Raw genomic sequence first — 17,244 nt, forward strand, 5'->3', positions numbered from 1 at the left:
ACTTTTTTGTTCCCCCACATATACGAGAAAAAGTGTTGATACTCGGACCACAGATTATATATAAATATATATAATCTATCTAGATAGATATTGTAATTGGTCGGTTTTTCTTGTATGTGAGAAAAACTGATGTCTGAATGAGGCCTAACACTGTAGGACCTTTGCTGATGAAGGTCCTCAATAAATATGTTCTGTGGAAATGTAGTATAAGAATAAAGTATTATTTTTGGGGGATGAAGATTCCCCCCTCTAACCACAGTGACACACATTACTTATCTATGTGATATGTTTTTATTAAAGCACCATTCCAGCATGTATTTTTTCAGTGCTGGAGTGGTGCTTCTAATTTAAGGTCCATCCTTAACTCTGCTGCCTGACTAGTTCATCTCTCGCCTCACTACTCCTCTGCTTCCCCCCTTTGCAAATCCCTTCACTGGCTCCCAATTGCCCAGCGTATCCAGTTCAAACTACTAACACTGACCTACAAAGCCATCCATAACCTTTCTCCTCCGTACATCTCTGAACTAATCACCCGATGTATTCCCTCACGTAACCTCCGGTCCTCCCAAAACCTCCTTCTCTCCGCCACACTTATTCGTTCCTCACGCAATTGCCTCCAAGATTTCTCCCAAATATCCCCCATCCTCTGGCATTCTGTGCCTCAACACGTCCGATTATCTGCCACACTTGGATCCTTCAGACGGAATCTGAAAACCCATCTTTTCAAACAAGCTTACAGCCTGCCATGACCACGCTGCCTCCTCAACAACACCGGAGCTCTGCAACCCCCCAACCTACGGCCTCCCTCCACATCCTGTAGAATGTAAGCCCGCAAGGGCAGGGTCCTCTTCCCTCTGTACCAGTCTATCATCGTTAGTTTATTTATTGTAAGTGATATCTGTATTTGGTATGTAACCGCTTCTTATGTACAGCACCATGGAATCAATGGCACTATATAAATAATAATAATATTAATGTCCCTGATAATAGTCTTATACTTCCCCACCTTCTATAGCTCCAGTCCCACGGCGCCATCTTGTGATCGCAACTTCTAACTCACCAGAGGGTAACGGTCACAAGCTCTCAATGCAAATCTTTGAGAGCCACCACGAGGCTGTCATAGATTTGTATTGAAAAGTGACCTCCGGCTTGATCCGGAAGGTCACATCCTGCTGAAGACCAATGGGAGCAGGCAGTGCCGATAGAAGGTGAAGATAGCAGCTGGTAAGTATAAGACACAGGGACCTTAGACTAGTAGCACCACTCCTGTGCTGCAATAAAAAAAAAAAAAAAAAAACCCTGCTAGAGTGCTGCTTTATAGGGGTTTCCAGTTTTGTGGAATTAAAACTTAATCCGTGTACCACAATCAGCTTTAACCATTTTGAGGAATTCTGCTTGTTCTCAGTGAATTGGGTAGGCCCAGATCGTGCAGCCAAGGCCCCACGCCGTCTGGTTACATCCTCAGGGTTTATCCAAATTGGCATCTACTAAAGGAATATAATTAAAGGGGTTATCTACTTTCGTCTTTTTTTTTAGACTGCTAATCTGATGCCATCCCCTGCGATCATTTAATGGTGGGAGAACCTGGCAGCAGCTCGCACCACTTAAATACTGGCCAGAATACTGCCATGTAAATGAGGCCTAATAGGAAAGGGTTCTGAATGGTGATGCATCTGCTATTGTTAATAGCCTATTAATTATATATATATATATATATATATATATATTTTTTTTTTTTGTTTGTTTGTTTTACAGCCTCCATAATGAATGAATATAGATATTTATAAATATTTATCTTACTGCTTAACAAACATACAGATATGACTAGTAGTACGGAAACCACAATTAATTGACTACATTTTTGCTCCACGTAGTAAAGGGACTCTGTCAGCACAGAATGACTGTTTAAACCCAGTACAGGCGCACGGTGCATCAGGGCAGGGCCAAATATATATGTGCACCTTCCCACCTACTTGCTTTTCCTTTATCTCCACTGCCCTCTTCTTTGATTGACATCTCTGGCTTCATAGATACAGAGAAGAACAGAGATAGATGGAAACCAGCAGGTGGAACCGTTCAGTTAAAGGGAGTCTGTCAGCCTGGAATGACTGTTCAAACCCAGTACAGGCGCTCGGTGCATCATATCCGAGCAAACATTTAAAAATAAATGGATGGGGAGCGTTTCTCTAAGGCATGTTACCGCACCTGGCAGATTCTGTAAGGCTTTTCCATCAGAATTTGTGGGCCGTAAATGGATGAAATGTTACAAATTCTCTTGTGGTATTGTCTGCAGCTGGCATTCACCTGCAATATGGATTTTCAAGATGGAGCATGTCTATTATTCTGCCAATATTATATTTTGCAATCCACAGGGTCAAATCCAAGGCAACTGTGTAAGGCCATGTTCACACATTCAGTATTTGTAAGCTAAAAGCAGGAGTGGGTGATAACTGCTGCAGTGGCGACGTGTTTCTATTATACTTCTCCTCTGATTGGTCAGTATTTTACCTCTGGTATATGTAAGCCAAATCCAGGAGTGGAACAAATACTGATAGGCCACATTCACACTAACAAATGACTGACTGAATGTTGTGTGGAAGATTTGGAAGTGTAAAAGTACCCAAAGGCTACAGTCTCACAATGTGCTTTTAAAATTTTTAATCTTGCAGAATTTCTGCACCTATCATTTAAATTACGTGCATATTTTTATTGCATTTTTTTTTTTACATTTGTTTATCACATTTTTGGTGTGCTATGATTTAAATAAAGCTGCTTTGTTTTTTAATCTTCCTGGTATTTGGCTTTGACAATTTTATCGATATTTAAAGGGGTTTTCCCATGAAAAAAAAGTTGAGTTTAAGCAATAGATCTTGGTATAATAACGTCCACAATTGGATGTGTTTATCTTAGCACAGGGACATTTTATTTAAAGGGTTATTCCCATCTCCAAGATCTTATCCCAATATGTAGTAGGTGTAATAATATTAGCAAATACCTACAAATAGAAATGTATAGTTTTTCTGATTCGCTATGTCTCTTTCCTTATGTGCAGGTGTGACACCCCAGGGGTCTGGTTGCCACAGTGATAGAGATATTACGTCTGAGAGCAGGTGGGAGGTCCTTTGGTCAGGGATCCTGTGCATGCGACACCTCCTGCCCAGTCTTGGGAGGGGAAGGACTTCCCCTATATAAACCCGGGGCTGAGGCAGAGTTAGGGAGAAAGAAGACAGAACAAGAGTAGAGAAGAGAAGCAGCATAGCAAGAAACATCAGGAGCTCTGTGGGGAGCAGTGTTACAAGGAGTCAGGGGCTGGCAGCTACAGAGCTCGCCCTGACTGAGAAGATTTCTTACCGGACCCGGAGTCCGAGGCTGTGGGGACTAACTCCTACCCAGCAGCAGAAACCGTCCGGCAGAGGATTTCAGGTCCTCTGGCCCAGAAGCCCGAAGGCACGGTCACACGCGTGGGACCAGCACCGCCATCGTGGAGCGGAAGCCATTAGAAGGCCCCGAGTCACCGGCCATACGGGTGAGCACCACACGGTACACTCAGGGACGTGGGCTACTTATTCCCGCCTCTAGCAAGGTAGCCAGAAGAGTACAGTTAGTTGGGAAGGCCTACAACTCCGCCTGGCCAGGGGAGATCCCATCTGCTCAAGGACTGACCAGGCCCCTATCACTAGCAAGTACTCCGGGAGGGTCTATCTTTGTCACCAGTAAAGACCCTGAACTACACCGCACCGTTTCTGAGTGGTTCCTGCTACCCCCATCATCCACGTCGGCTGCCCTGAGGCCATACCCCTCCCGTTGGGGGTTATACCATCCACGCTGCACCATCCTTCCACCGGCCTCAGTGGTCTGCCCTGCAGCGGCAGCTCCATAGCTGCATTCAACGGGTGGCGTAGTCACCAACCATCTACTGCTAGTACATCGCCGCTCAGTTTGACTCCCTGGGCGCGGACCGGGTCGCCGCCACGAGACTACAACCCTCAAGAGATCCGGCTCCGGGTAAGCTCCCGCGTGCGCAACGCAGCGCGACACAGGCCCAGGGGCGCGTCAACTTTGGCGTAGTCGGCAGGATTTCGTGCCCGCAACCACCGGGTACTGCGTGCCTGAAAGAGACTTTTCAAACTTACCTGTGGTGAAGATTCCCGCCATCCGGCGCCATCTTTAGCCTTCTTCCCGCCATCGGTGAAGTTTCCCGCCATCCGGCGCCATCTTCTGCCTTCTTCCCGCCATCCGTGGAGTTTTCCCGCCATTGGACGCCATCTTGAGGACGCCGCGCGGGAAGAAGAGGGGCGTGGACTCCGAAAGCGCGCGAGAACTGAAGCCCCGCCTCACGTCCGGACGTTGCGTAAGGTCCTGGAAGGAGCCCAGCAGACGCCGACGTCACAGGAGCGCGACGGAAGGTCCTCAACCCTGACGATCCACTGCGGAGCCGCGGCCTACGGAAGAGGATCATCGCAAGGTAGGTCACGGTCCACTAGGGGGGAGGAAGATGTCGGATACGGAGGAGAGCTTCACTGCCTCAACCCCCGCCAGCGCTACCGCTGCTGCAGTTATGCCCTTCACCATGCCCTATATCCCGGGAGCAGCTTGGCTACCCCAGTACTCAGGGGAGTCACATACCCTGCATGACTTTAGAGAAAAGCTGGATAGCCTCTTCCAGGTGTACCCCCTCACAGAAGAGCAAAAAGTGAGCATCCTGGTGGCCCAACTAACCGGGGCAGCCAAAAGGGAAGTAAAATCCTGGCCACCTGGGAGGAAGACTGTCGCAGGGATACTAACCCGGCTGAAGGACACCTTTGATACCCGCACCTCAGCCGAGATTAAGCTTAGATTCTATGGGTGCAAGCAGCGAGCGCATGAGAGTATAAGGGACTATGCACTAAACCTACAAGAGGCCCTGAGGGCCATAAAGCAGACCGACCCTGATGGGGTGGGAAACGAGGACAGGCTGTTGACTGAACAATTTATAGAGGGTTTATATTGCAATGCCCACCGAACCCAGTTGCGGGCAATGGCCTTACAGGATCCCCATCTGGACTTTGCACAGTTCAAGGACAGAGCCATCCGGGTGCTCCGAGAACCGGCACCGGGTGGCGTTGTGACCCACAGGCGCCCAGCTATCACTTACCACCAGGAGGCGGCGCCCTTGTCGGCAGGGCCTGTGGGAGCTGATGCGCAGGCTTTGGACAATGACCCGGCTCCAGACCTACGCCATCAGGTCCAAGAGCTAGCTAAGAGCGTTGCTGCGCTAACCCGAACTGTGCAGTCTTTACAGGTTTCCACCCCAGGGAAGATCCAGCTGGCATCCGGACCGGAGGACATCCCGTGGCGTCGACCAAGGAGGACCCCACCGGCCAGAGGAAGACCCAGTGACCGATACAGCGAGGACGGACGACCCATCTGCCGCCGCTGCAATCAACCCGGACATATGGAAAGGTACTGTTCTTTAAACGGGCACAACCTGGGGTAGAGGGCCAACCCCCAGGAAAAAGATCACCAGGCCCATCGAACTGGCGCGACAGATATGTGGGAGGACGTCCAGTCTTGCCTGTGGTACTGGATGGCATTCCCATGAGTGCCCTACTGGACACCGGGTCACAGGTCACCACTATCCCGTACGTGCTCTTTAAGCAGTACTGGAATGACTCGGATATTACCCGCTACCCTGACGACGACTTGAGTATCATCGCCAGCAATGGCCAGCCCGTGCCACAGATCGGATTTAAAGAGGTGACCATCAAAATCGGTAGAGTCGAACTGGCAGCACAGGGACTGATCATTGTAGACATTGACAAACATGAGAGCCACCCAAAAATAACTCTAGGAACTAATGTAATTGAGAATTGTCTTGCAGAGGTGATTTTCCTTCTACAGCAGGTTGCCAAGAACGCCAGCTCCGGCGAGCAGCGAGTGCTCCAGAAAGAGATCCGGGCACTGATGCGACGGCAACAGGTGGAACTCTCCGGCGGTGAGATTGGTAGCGTAAGAATGTGTGACCCTTTTCCTATTGCCATGCCCCCAAAAAGCGAAATGATGATTTGGTGCCGGGCAGCTATTGGTCTGAGAGGTAGAGATTACCAGGCAATGGTAGAACCAGTTTACTCAGACAGTAGGCCCACCATTTTGACAGCACGGGGGGTGGTCAATGTACGCCATGGGAGGGTGCCCGTTCGCATAATCAATATCGGGGAGAGGGAAGTGTACCTGCCCCGGTATGCCACGCTAGCAAAATTATATACCATCAACCAAAACTCTATACAGTCTGTGGAACCCTTGCCTCCATCTCACCCGGAGGAAGGTAACGGCTCTAAGAAAGTAATGGAGGATTGGTGTCAGCAACTACACTTGGGAACTGACTCCACTCCCTCCCACCAGAAACAGGGAGTCTACCGGGTGGTTCAAGAGTATGAGAGAGTGTTTAGTAAACACCCGTTAGACTTCAGGCGAGTCAAGGGGGTAGAACACCGCATCCCCACGGGAGATCATCCTCCCATAAAAGAGAGGTATCGACCCGTACCCCCTGCACATTACCAACACGCCAAGGGGATGCTTAGAGACATGAAGGAGGCTGGGGTAATCCGGGATAGCTGTAGCCCCTGGGCAGCCCCGCTAGTTTTAGTCAAAAAGAAAGACAACACCATGAGGATGTGTGTAGATTACCGGAAAATCAACCGTATCACACACAAGGATGCGTACCCCTTACCAAGGATAGAGGAGTCATTGGCTGCTTTAAGATCTGCTAACTTCTTCTCTACCTTGGATCTCACTAGCGGGTACTGGCAGGTTCCTGTAGCAGAGGCGGACCGGGAGAAGACCGCATTCACCACCCCGATGGGACTTAGTGAGTTCACCTGCATGCCGTTCGGACTCTGCAACGCCCCAGGAACCTTCCAACGATTAATGGAGTGCTGTCTGGGCCACAGAAACTTCGAGACGGTCCTGTTGTACCTGGACGATGTCATCGTATACTCCAAAACTTATGAGGACCACCTGAAACACCTGGCGGAGGTGTTCGAAGCTCTGGCGAGTTACGGCCTAAAGGTGAAACCCTCCAAGTGTCACCTCCTGAAACCAAAGGTGCAGTACCTGGGACACGTGGTGAGCGCTGACGGAGTGGCTCCCGACCCCGATAAGATCACCGCAATTAAGGGATGGCCAAGCCCCTCCAGCGTAAAAGAAGTGCGGCAGTTCCTCGGGTTGGTAGGCTACTACCGAAGGTTTATTCCCGGTTTCACCAAAAAGGCAGCGCCTATGCAGGACCTCCTGATAGGCCAGTCCCGGAAGGCCAAGAACCAGAAGCCGCCCTTCAAATGGGAAGAGCTAGAAGAAGAGTCCTTCCGCCAGCTGAAGATGGCCCTCACGGGGGATGAAATCTTGGCGTACCCGGATTATAGCCAGCCCTTCATCCTCTACACCGACGCCAGTAACATCGGGCTAGGAGCCGTACTGTCCCAGATCCAGCAGGGGAAAGAACGAGTAATCGCCTACGCCAGCCGAAAACTGCGACCCACCGAAAGGAACCCCGAGAATTATAGCTCATTTAAGCTAGAGTTCCTGGCCGTAGTATGGGCAGTCACTGAGCGCTTTAAGCATTACCTTGCTTCTTCCCGGTTCACCGTGTACACGGATAACAACCCGTTGACACACCTGGACACGGCAAGACTCGGTGCCCTGGAGCAGAGGTGGATGGCCCGTCTGTCCAACTACGAGTTCATAATCAAATACCGGGCAGGGCGCTCCAATACTAACGCGGACGCCCTGTCCAGGATGCCCAACCTGCCAGACGAAGGAGAAGATCCGGAGGGACTGGAAGAAATTGAACTCCCTGCGTTCCACCGTCATGGGACTATCCAGTATTCCCACCGGGTAAGGAGTAAGCAGGCTGCTACGTTGAACCCCTTACCTCACTACAACTGGGCGGAAACGCAAGACAGCGACCCTGCCGTCCGACTGGTGAAGGAGATGCTGACTCGGCCGGAGGCTCGCCTTGAACCAGACGCTCCGGAGGAAGCCAAACAACTATGGGCAGAGAAGAGTCGACTGTTCCTTTACAAAGGGAAGTTGTGCCGCAGAATGGTTAACTTCCGGACGCATGAATTACTCTGGCAAGTAGTGGTGCCACGAAGAGACGCAGCCATGGTGATGGAGGCATACCACGACGGAGCTGGACACTTCGGGTGGAAGAAGCTGGAGTTCCTGCTGCGCGAGCGATTCCACTGGGTAGGCATGAGGGGAACCATTGAGAAGTGGTGCAGAGACTGTGGCCCGTGCAACCTGAGAAGGAAGGACCGCGCCAGCCAGAAGACTCCCCTGCAGTCCATCGTCACCCGGCAACCGTTGGAACTGGTAGCCTTGGATCATGTAAAACTGACCCCAAGCAGAAGTGGCTACGTCTACGCGTTAACCATCGTGGATCATTACTCCCGGTTTCTGGTTGTCGTCCCCGTCAAGGACTTAACGGCTCAAACAGCAGCTAGAGCCTTCCAGCAGCACTTTTGCCGTCCACACGGGTACCCGGACCAAGTGCTGACGGACCAGGGACCTGCCTTTGAAGCGGAGGTCTTCCAGGAATTCTGCAATCTGTATGGCTGCCGGAAGATAAGGACGACACCCTACCATCCGCAGACTAATGGACTTTGTGAAAAAATGAACCAGGTGGTAATGGATCTTCTAAAAACATTGCCCCTGGAAGAACGCAGTCTGTGGCCTGAAAAGTTGCCCGATCTGGTGGACCTATACAACCACATCCCGGTAGGTTCCACCAACTGTACCCCGGCTTACCTAATGAGGGCAAGACCTGGTAAGTTACCTGTTGACCTGGAAATGGGAGTCCTGACACCCGAGGACACTTCACCAGAAACAGACTGGGACACGGAGAGGCAGCAGCAGTACCGGAGAGTACAGGAGAGCGTGGAGCGAAGTCTCTGTCAGGCTAGGGAAAGACAAGAGAAAACTTACAACCAGTATGCTCCCGCTGTTCCCCTGGTACCCGGAGAGCAGGTCTTGAAGAGGAAGAGACGGCTCCACAAGTTGGACGACCAGTGGGAGAAGGACCCGTACACCGTACTGCCCTCAAGCCACGAAAACCCGAAGGTCTGTACCATCAGTAAAGACGGAGGGGAAACCACAGCCATTGTATCCCGGGACCACCTGAAGAAGTGTCCCGAACAACTGAGGAACCCTGAAGAGGAACAAGAAGACCATCGACCCGTAGAGGAAAGGGAAGATATGGTTAGTACCGTGCTCGGGGACTTCCCTCGGTCTTGGACTCAAGTCAATGGTGCAGTTGTGGTACCCGTACTCACCTTCCTCCAACCATCATCCCAAGAACCTACGGAGCAACCGGTAGAGCTGGAAGAACAGCCGGTCCAGGAGGCAGAAGACTCTACACAAGCAGACCAGGAAAATCAACCCTCTGCTTATAGTGAGCATGCCATACCCCTAGTGAGCCAGAGGGCCCATGGACAGCTGCCCAGTTTACCCTTGGCAGCTCCTACACCCTGTAGTTCAGGGCCAGACAGTCAGCTCCGTAGGTCCACTAGGGCCACTAGAGGCCAGCTACCCGCACGTTGGAGGATCTAAATGTTTAAGCTATCTTATAATGTTTACTTGTTTATAGTTGCTTGTGTATAATTTTGTGTTTCTAGTTCTTTTTAGGAGTCCTTGGTGGATTTACCGGGAATCCTTGTACATAGTTGGAGCGTAACCCAGGATGGACTAAAGACTGTTAAGGACTCGGGGCAGGACAGGCCCCTACCTGGTTACGTCTCCCTGTTTTGGTGAAATGGACACCTTGCTTTTCAAAACTGCACCCGGTTGCGGACACGCCGTAACCATCTTATGTGTTTTTCTTATTGTATTGTTATACCTTGTTATGTTTTTCTAAAAAAATATGTTTAGTCCCAGAGTACTAAATTTCACTAGGGGGGAATGTGACACCCCAGGGGTCTGGTTGCCACAGTGATAGAGATATTACATCTGAGAGCAGGTGGGAGGTCCTTTGGTCAGGGATCCTGTGCATGCGACACCTCCTGCCCAGTCTTGGGAGGGGAAGGACTTCCCCTATATAAACCCGGGGCTGAGGCAGAGTTAGGGAGAAAGAAGACAGAACAAGAGTAGAGAAGAGAAGCAGCATAGCAAGAAACATCAGGAGCTCTGTGGGGAGCAGTGTTACAACGAGTCAGGGGCTGGCAGCTACAGAGCTCGCCCTGACTGAGAAGATTTCTTACCGGACCCGGAGTCCGAGGCTGTGGGGACTAACTCCTACCCAGCAGCAGAAACCGTCCGGCAGAGGATTTCAGGTCCTCTGGCCCAGAAGCCCGAAGGCACGGTCACACGCGTGGGACCAGCACCGCCATCGTGGAGCGGAAGCCATTAGAAGGCCCCGAGTCACCGGCCATACGGGTGAGCACCACACGGTACACTCAGGGACGTGGGCTACTTATTCCCGCCTCTAGCAAGGTAGCCAGAAGAGTACAGTTAGTTGGGAAGGCCTACAACTCCGCCTGGCCAGGGGAGATCCCATCTGCTCAAGGACTGACCAGGCCCCTATCACTAGCAAGTACTCCGGGAGGGTCTATCTTTGTCACCAGTAAAGACCCTGAACTACACCGCACCGTCTCTGAGTGGTTCCTGCTACCCCCATCATCCACGTCGGCTGCCCTGAGGCCATACCCCTCCCGTTGGGGGTTATACCATCCACGCTGCACCATCCTTCCACCGGCCTCAGTGGTCTGCCCTGCAGCGGCAGCTCCATAGCTGCATTCAACGGGTGGCGTAGTCACCAACCATCTACTGCTAGTACATCGCAGCTCAGTTTGACTCCCTGGGCGCGGACCGGGTCGCCGCCACGAGACTACAACCCTCAAGAGATCCGGCTCCGGGTAAGCTCCCGCGTGCGCAACGCAGCACGACACAGGCATCGCAAGACCTTAGGTATTCATGGTTATAACCACTAGCAGCTAGCTAACTGACTATCAGTGGACGTAACCATGGATACCTAAGGTCCTGCAATGCCTGCACATAAGAAAAGACATAGCGAATCAAAAATACTATACATTTCTATTTGTAGGTATTTGCTAATATTATTACACCTACTACATATTGGGATAAGATCTTGGAGATGGGAATACCCCTTTAATCTCATAAAGGTGTCCCTGCTGTGTACTGTGTTATGGCCGTGTCTGACCGTACAGGGACATGGTCTGATCATACCACAGCTCCTGGGCAGGGGAGGAAGGAAAAGAGTATACTGATAGAATCATTTGTGATCCCTGCTATCCTTTCTTTGAAGTAAAACATTGTTAAAAATAGGCAGTGTAATGTTTTACCTCACAGAAAAAATCCTGTAATTCCCGGCTGTAATGTCTGTATACTCTTTTGCGTCCTCCCCTGCCCAGGAGCTGTGGTATGATCAGACCATGTTCCTGCGCGGTCAGACACAGCCATTACACAGTACACAGCAGGGGCACATTTATAAGATTATCTCAGCACAGGAACATTTTATTCACACACATCCAATTGTGGAAGTTATTATTATTCCAAGATGTATTGATTAAAATAAACTTTTGTCCATGGGGAAAATCCCTTTAAGTGTGGATTATATGCATTTTTCATGAGTTTCTGCCGTGGAAACGCATGTGCGTTTTCAGCATGCGGATTTTCCGCATCTAATGCCAGTCTATGGGGAAAATTCCCACAGAAATATCCACGTACCCACAAGAGAAATCAACATTCTGTGGATATGAAACGCACCGCAGGACAGTTAATCCTGAGTAAAAAAAAATAAAAAAAAATAGCAGTGGGCTGGAGATTTCTATAAATCTCATCCACTGTGCTGGATAAGACGCGGTGTTTTGACGCAGCAAAAATACGCAGCGTCAAAAACGCTCCAAAAGCTCATTGGGAGAAGGTCGCCTAAGGCCATCTGCACACGTTCAGTATCTTACATCAGTATTTGTAAGCCAAAATCAGGAGTGGAACAATCAGAGGAAAAGTATAATAGAAACACGTCACTTCTGTATTTATCACCCACTCCTGGTTTTGGCTTATAAATACTAACCAAATACTCAATGTGTGAACATGGCCTAAAGCCCCCGTCTCACATAGCGAGATCGCTGCTGAGTCACGGTTTTGGTGACGCAACAGCAACCTCACCAGCGATGTCGCTATGTGTGACACTTTGCAACGATCAGGCCCCTGCTGTGAGGTCGCTGATCGCTGCAAAATCTCCTGGACCATTTTTTGGTCGTTGCCCTCCCGCTGGTCAGCACACATCGCTGTGTGTGACCAGCGGGAGCAGCGATCAGGCTGGTAACTATGGTAAACATCGGGTTACTAGGGGCACACGCGCACTTAGTAACCCGCTGTTTATCATGGTTACGAGCCTGCTAAAGTGAGCGCTCACCGTAGCAGAGTGGTAACCATGATAAACAGCGGGTTACTAGGGGCACGTGTGCCCCTAGTAACCCGATGTTTATTATGGTTACCAGCCTGCTCCTGCTTCAGCAGGCTGGCAACCAGGAGCTGGACATCGTGGAAAGATTCTTTCCACGATGTCGCTGCTCCCCTGATCGTTGGTGAGCCTGCCTGTTTGACAGCTCACCAGCGACCACATAGCGACGCAGCAATGATCCCTGACAGGTCGTATCGTTGTCTGGATCGTTGCAGCGTCGCTAAGTGTGACGGGGCCTTAAGTCTTTGTTCCCACACACCATCTCAACTGCTCGCTCCTGCAGAGGGATTTACTATTGTGAAGGGATGGGGGGATATTTTGCCGCACTTTCCATTACAGGGTGAGATTTCGTATGTACATTTACAGCATAAATTGAGATGTTACATTTTGCCTCAGATATATTTCGCAGCATGTTGTTGGCACTGTAAGTCGCAGCAGAGTTTGCTGCAGTGGATGCGCTGTGTTTTCGTAGCATGGACACTTAGGTCATCTGCTGTGGACTTTCTGCAGCATAAATGCCTCTGTGGATTATGTAGCCTCCTACGCTGCACGTCACATTGTCGCAAGGGGTAAAAGCTAAAAGATCATTGTCCGATATTGTTACAATCCACAATTTCCAGTACACATGCATAAAATAGAATGAATGTAGGTATGTCCGGTTTATTGTTCTGAATAGGCTCAGTTCTGCATGTCTCATTCACAAGCGTAGGACAAGGGCAGAACCTGCTGCAGAAAACCCACTCCATGTCAATATATGGTGGTAGACAATCAATGTTCAATTAGTCATAGAGACACTTGTGATTGTAGCGCTAGTTACAATGTACCAGAGTTGTGCCTGATAATGGCAGCTTCTGAGCTACTCTCACCTCATTTATAATTGTAGGAAACTGGAGCTGAACTTTCTGGTCGTAAACCAGCTTAGCGCTGAGGTTCACTGACTGGTTCTCAGATTATTCATTCTGCAGCCAGTGCAACATAAGAGCTAGCCAAAAATATATGCATTTATATCGTTTTTTTCCCCCCCGAAAGCTTTCGTATGCAAAAAGGGTATTCTACAATCCTTAAAGGGTTTTCCCACTAGGAAAAGTTGGTTTTAATCAATAGATCTTGGAATAATAATAAGTTCCACAAATTGATGTGTTTAAATATAATGTTCCTGTGCCGAGATAATCTTATATATGTGTCCCTGCTGTGTACTGTGTAATGGCTGTGTCTGACCGTGCAGGACCATGGTCTGATCATACCACATCTCCTGGCCAGGGCAGGAAGCAAAAGAGTATACAGATATTACAGCATGGGATCACAGCTGATTCTTTTTGTGAGGCAAAACATTTCCCTGCCTGATTTTAACCAATGTTTTATTTCAAAGAAAGAATCAGCTGTGATCCCCTGCTGTCCTGTCTGTATACTCTTGCTTCCTCCCCTGCCCAGGAGATGTGGTATGATCAGACCATGTCCCTGTACGGTCAGACACAGCCATTACACAGTACACAGCAGGGGCACATTTATAAGATTATCTCAGCACAGGAACATTTTTTGTAAACACATCCAATTGTGGGAATTATTATTATTCCAAGATCTATTGATTAAAATTACTTTTGTTTGTGAGAAAATCCCTTTAACCCCTTACTGGCCTGGGGCGTATTAGTGCACCCCAGGCCATCACCCCCGGTTCAGCACAGCCTCCGGCGCTGAGCCCGCACTGAACCGGGCACATGTCAGCTGATTCTTACAGCTGACATGTGCCCGCAACAGCCACAAGTGGAATCGCGATCCACCCACGGCTGTTAACCAGTTAAATGCCGCTGTCAATCTCTGACAGCGGCATTTAACAGCACCGTGCCGGAAGCGTTTCACTTACCCTGCCCATCGGTGACCCAGTCACATGATCGCGGGTCACTGATGGGTGGGCATTGCAACCCAGGGTCTGCAGCAGACCCCAGTGGTTGTCATGTAAAGATTACTATGAGCGCCACCTAGTAGTCGGCGCTCATAGTACAGGAGCATTTCTGTTACATAGAGGTGATCTGCTCATCGCCTTTATGTAGCAGAGGCGATCAGGTAATTGCTGCTTCTAGTCTCTTATGGAGACTATAGAAGCAACCAAAAAGTGTAAAAAGTTTTTTTTAAATATTAAAAAAAAGTTTAAATCACCCCCTTTTGCCCCATTCAAAAAAAATAAACCCCACATACACATTTGGTATCGCCGCGTTCAGAATCGCCTGATCAATATAAAAATAATTAATCCGATCGGTAAATGGCGTAGAGAAAAAAATTCCAAACGCCAGAATTAAGGTTTTTTTGGTCAGCGCAACATTGCAATAACGGGCGATCAAAACATCAGATCTACCCCAAAATGTTATCAATAAAAACAGCCAGCGCTCAAAAAATAAGCCCTCACCCGGCCCCAGAGATCCCGAAAAATGGAGATGCTGCAGGTCTCGGAAAATGGCACTTTTTTTTATAGCAAACTTTGAATTTTTTTCCACCACTTAAATAAAAAAAGAACCTATACATGTTTGGTGTCTACGAACTCGTAATGACCTGGAGAATAATAATGGCAGGTCAGTTTTAGCTTCCAGTGAATGTGGAAAGAAAAAAAAAACTGGAATTGCATTTTTTTTTTTTGCAATTTCACCACACTTGGAATTTTTTCCCCTGTTCTCTAGTACACGGTATGGTAAAACTAGTAATGGCATTTAAAAGTACAACTTGTCCCGCAAAAAATAAGCCCTCACATGGCCATATTGACCAAAAAATAAAAACTATGCCTCTGGGAACAAGGGGAGCAAAAAACGAAAATGCAAAAATGACAAATCCCAAGGTCGTTAAGGGGTTAATGCAGAATTACAAGCTCAATCGGGTGTAGTATATGTGGAAATATCCCTCCCTAGATAGAACATAAAGCTCTATCAGACAGTCGGTACAATGCCTTTTTTAATGGAATATTTGTACAAGTAGAAAACAAACCCTTTTATATGCCTCCAATGAAAGTTTCTTATGAGGGCGCCATCAGATTGACACACCTATATACATAATATTTAAGTTTCCATAAACTTAGAGAAGAGCCCCAATTCATCATTGCTGTTGCACCAGTTTTTGGGAGTAATTTGCTCCTTGTTAGAGGCTGCTATATTTGCACCCTATTCTTCATATATTTTGTATTTTTAACTTTTTTCATTTTGCTCTTCCACATGTGAATCAATCTAATATAACATGTGACATACCAAACATTCCATTTTCATGCATCTCACTCCAGCTCCTACCAACAAAACTGCACGCAGGTCTTAAAACATACTTTTGTTGAGATTAAAAAAAATATATATCTATATCTATATCAGTGGTTTTATCGTCTATTTTTTCATCTCATTAAAAGTTAGTTTTATGAGACTTGCATGCACCGTTTTGTTGGCAGTACATTCAGTGGGTGCATCCCCAGTCACATATTGATATCACATATGTTCTAATATTCACTCCGCTCCTGTCTGGAGTGAGGTTTCTGGAGGAGTTTTTAATGTGGGGCACCTTTAGACAAATGTTCTACTTACCAATTGATTTGACACTTGGTGCTGAATAGCTATAAAAGACTTTAATTTACACAAAAAGTTCTCATGAGCCACATGCACAGTTTTGAAGAATTTGGCGCACAAAGACTCCTGGCCTAAATTGTCCAAACATAACAGGCCATCTTCACATGATTGATTATGTGAACCAGAAGGCAGCTGTTCTTTATATGGATACATCTCCAACATTCTCTACCCAATGGGAAAGACAGCTCTAACTGTGAAATGTATAGCACGTGGATGCGAATGAATACAAAGGAAGCATTTGTTTCACACATTTAATCCATAGTTCAGTTTTGGTTGGCGATCACTGTCTAGATATTATAGCATTCATTTCCCAGACTTTCCTGCACTTTTTACCTTTGTGAGATTTACTGTTTTTTCCTAAAACTTTTTTGTCTTTTGTATTTTAACTTGTAAAATCAGATAATCCCATAGATTGGATGGTGACCAGGTATGACATCTGAACATCAGACACAACAATGAGATGTAGGTGAAAACTCAGGATCCACCTTTCTGCTACACTGGATCTAAAATATGCACATATTCTCTTCTCAAATAGGACACTAGTCCCCCAAGAAAAGACCTGAAGCGAGTATTTCAACCTTAAAATCAATACTTTATTAACATATATTAAAACAAATCACAGTGCTTCACGAATACGAATGGGCAAATATTTGTATGAATCCTATTGATACTCAAGGTATATTGTATTCTGGTTTGCAGCATAAAGTTTGCAATTGTAACCTATTTCTGTCCCCACATAATAAGATAATTTGTGCAGTGGTGATCACTATTGGTTAATGTGATATAACGTAAGAATTCAAGTGCTGTTAAATACACAAATTAAGGGACTACCACTGTTAGGCTTATGAACCCATGGGGAGGTGTCCTAAAGGGATAAAGCATGGAAACCAATTGTCCGCAACGAAGCAGCACAAAAGTGGAACCAAAAACTAAAGGGAACTAAATGGAATACCTGGATCAGTGTAATAATGCTGTCGACAGCATTATTACACTGATCCAGGTATTCCATTTAGTTCCCTTTAGTTTTTGGTTCCACTTTTGTGCTGCTTTGTTGCGGACAATTGGTTTCCATGCTTTATCCCTTTAGGACACCTCCCCATGGGTTCATAAGCCTAACAGTGGTAGTCCCTTAATTTGTGTATTTAACAGCACTTGAATTCTTACGTTATATCACATTAACCAATAGTGATCACC

Source organism: Phyllobates terribilis, unplaced genomic scaffold, assembly GCF_046119375.1.
Source record: "Phyllobates terribilis strain yellow unplaced genomic scaffold, ASM4611937v1 Scaffold_5__5_contigs__length_657084704, whole genome shotgun sequence".
In the NCBI taxonomy this organism is placed as follows: Eukaryota; Metazoa; Chordata; class Amphibia; order Anura; family Dendrobatidae; genus Phyllobates; species Phyllobates terribilis.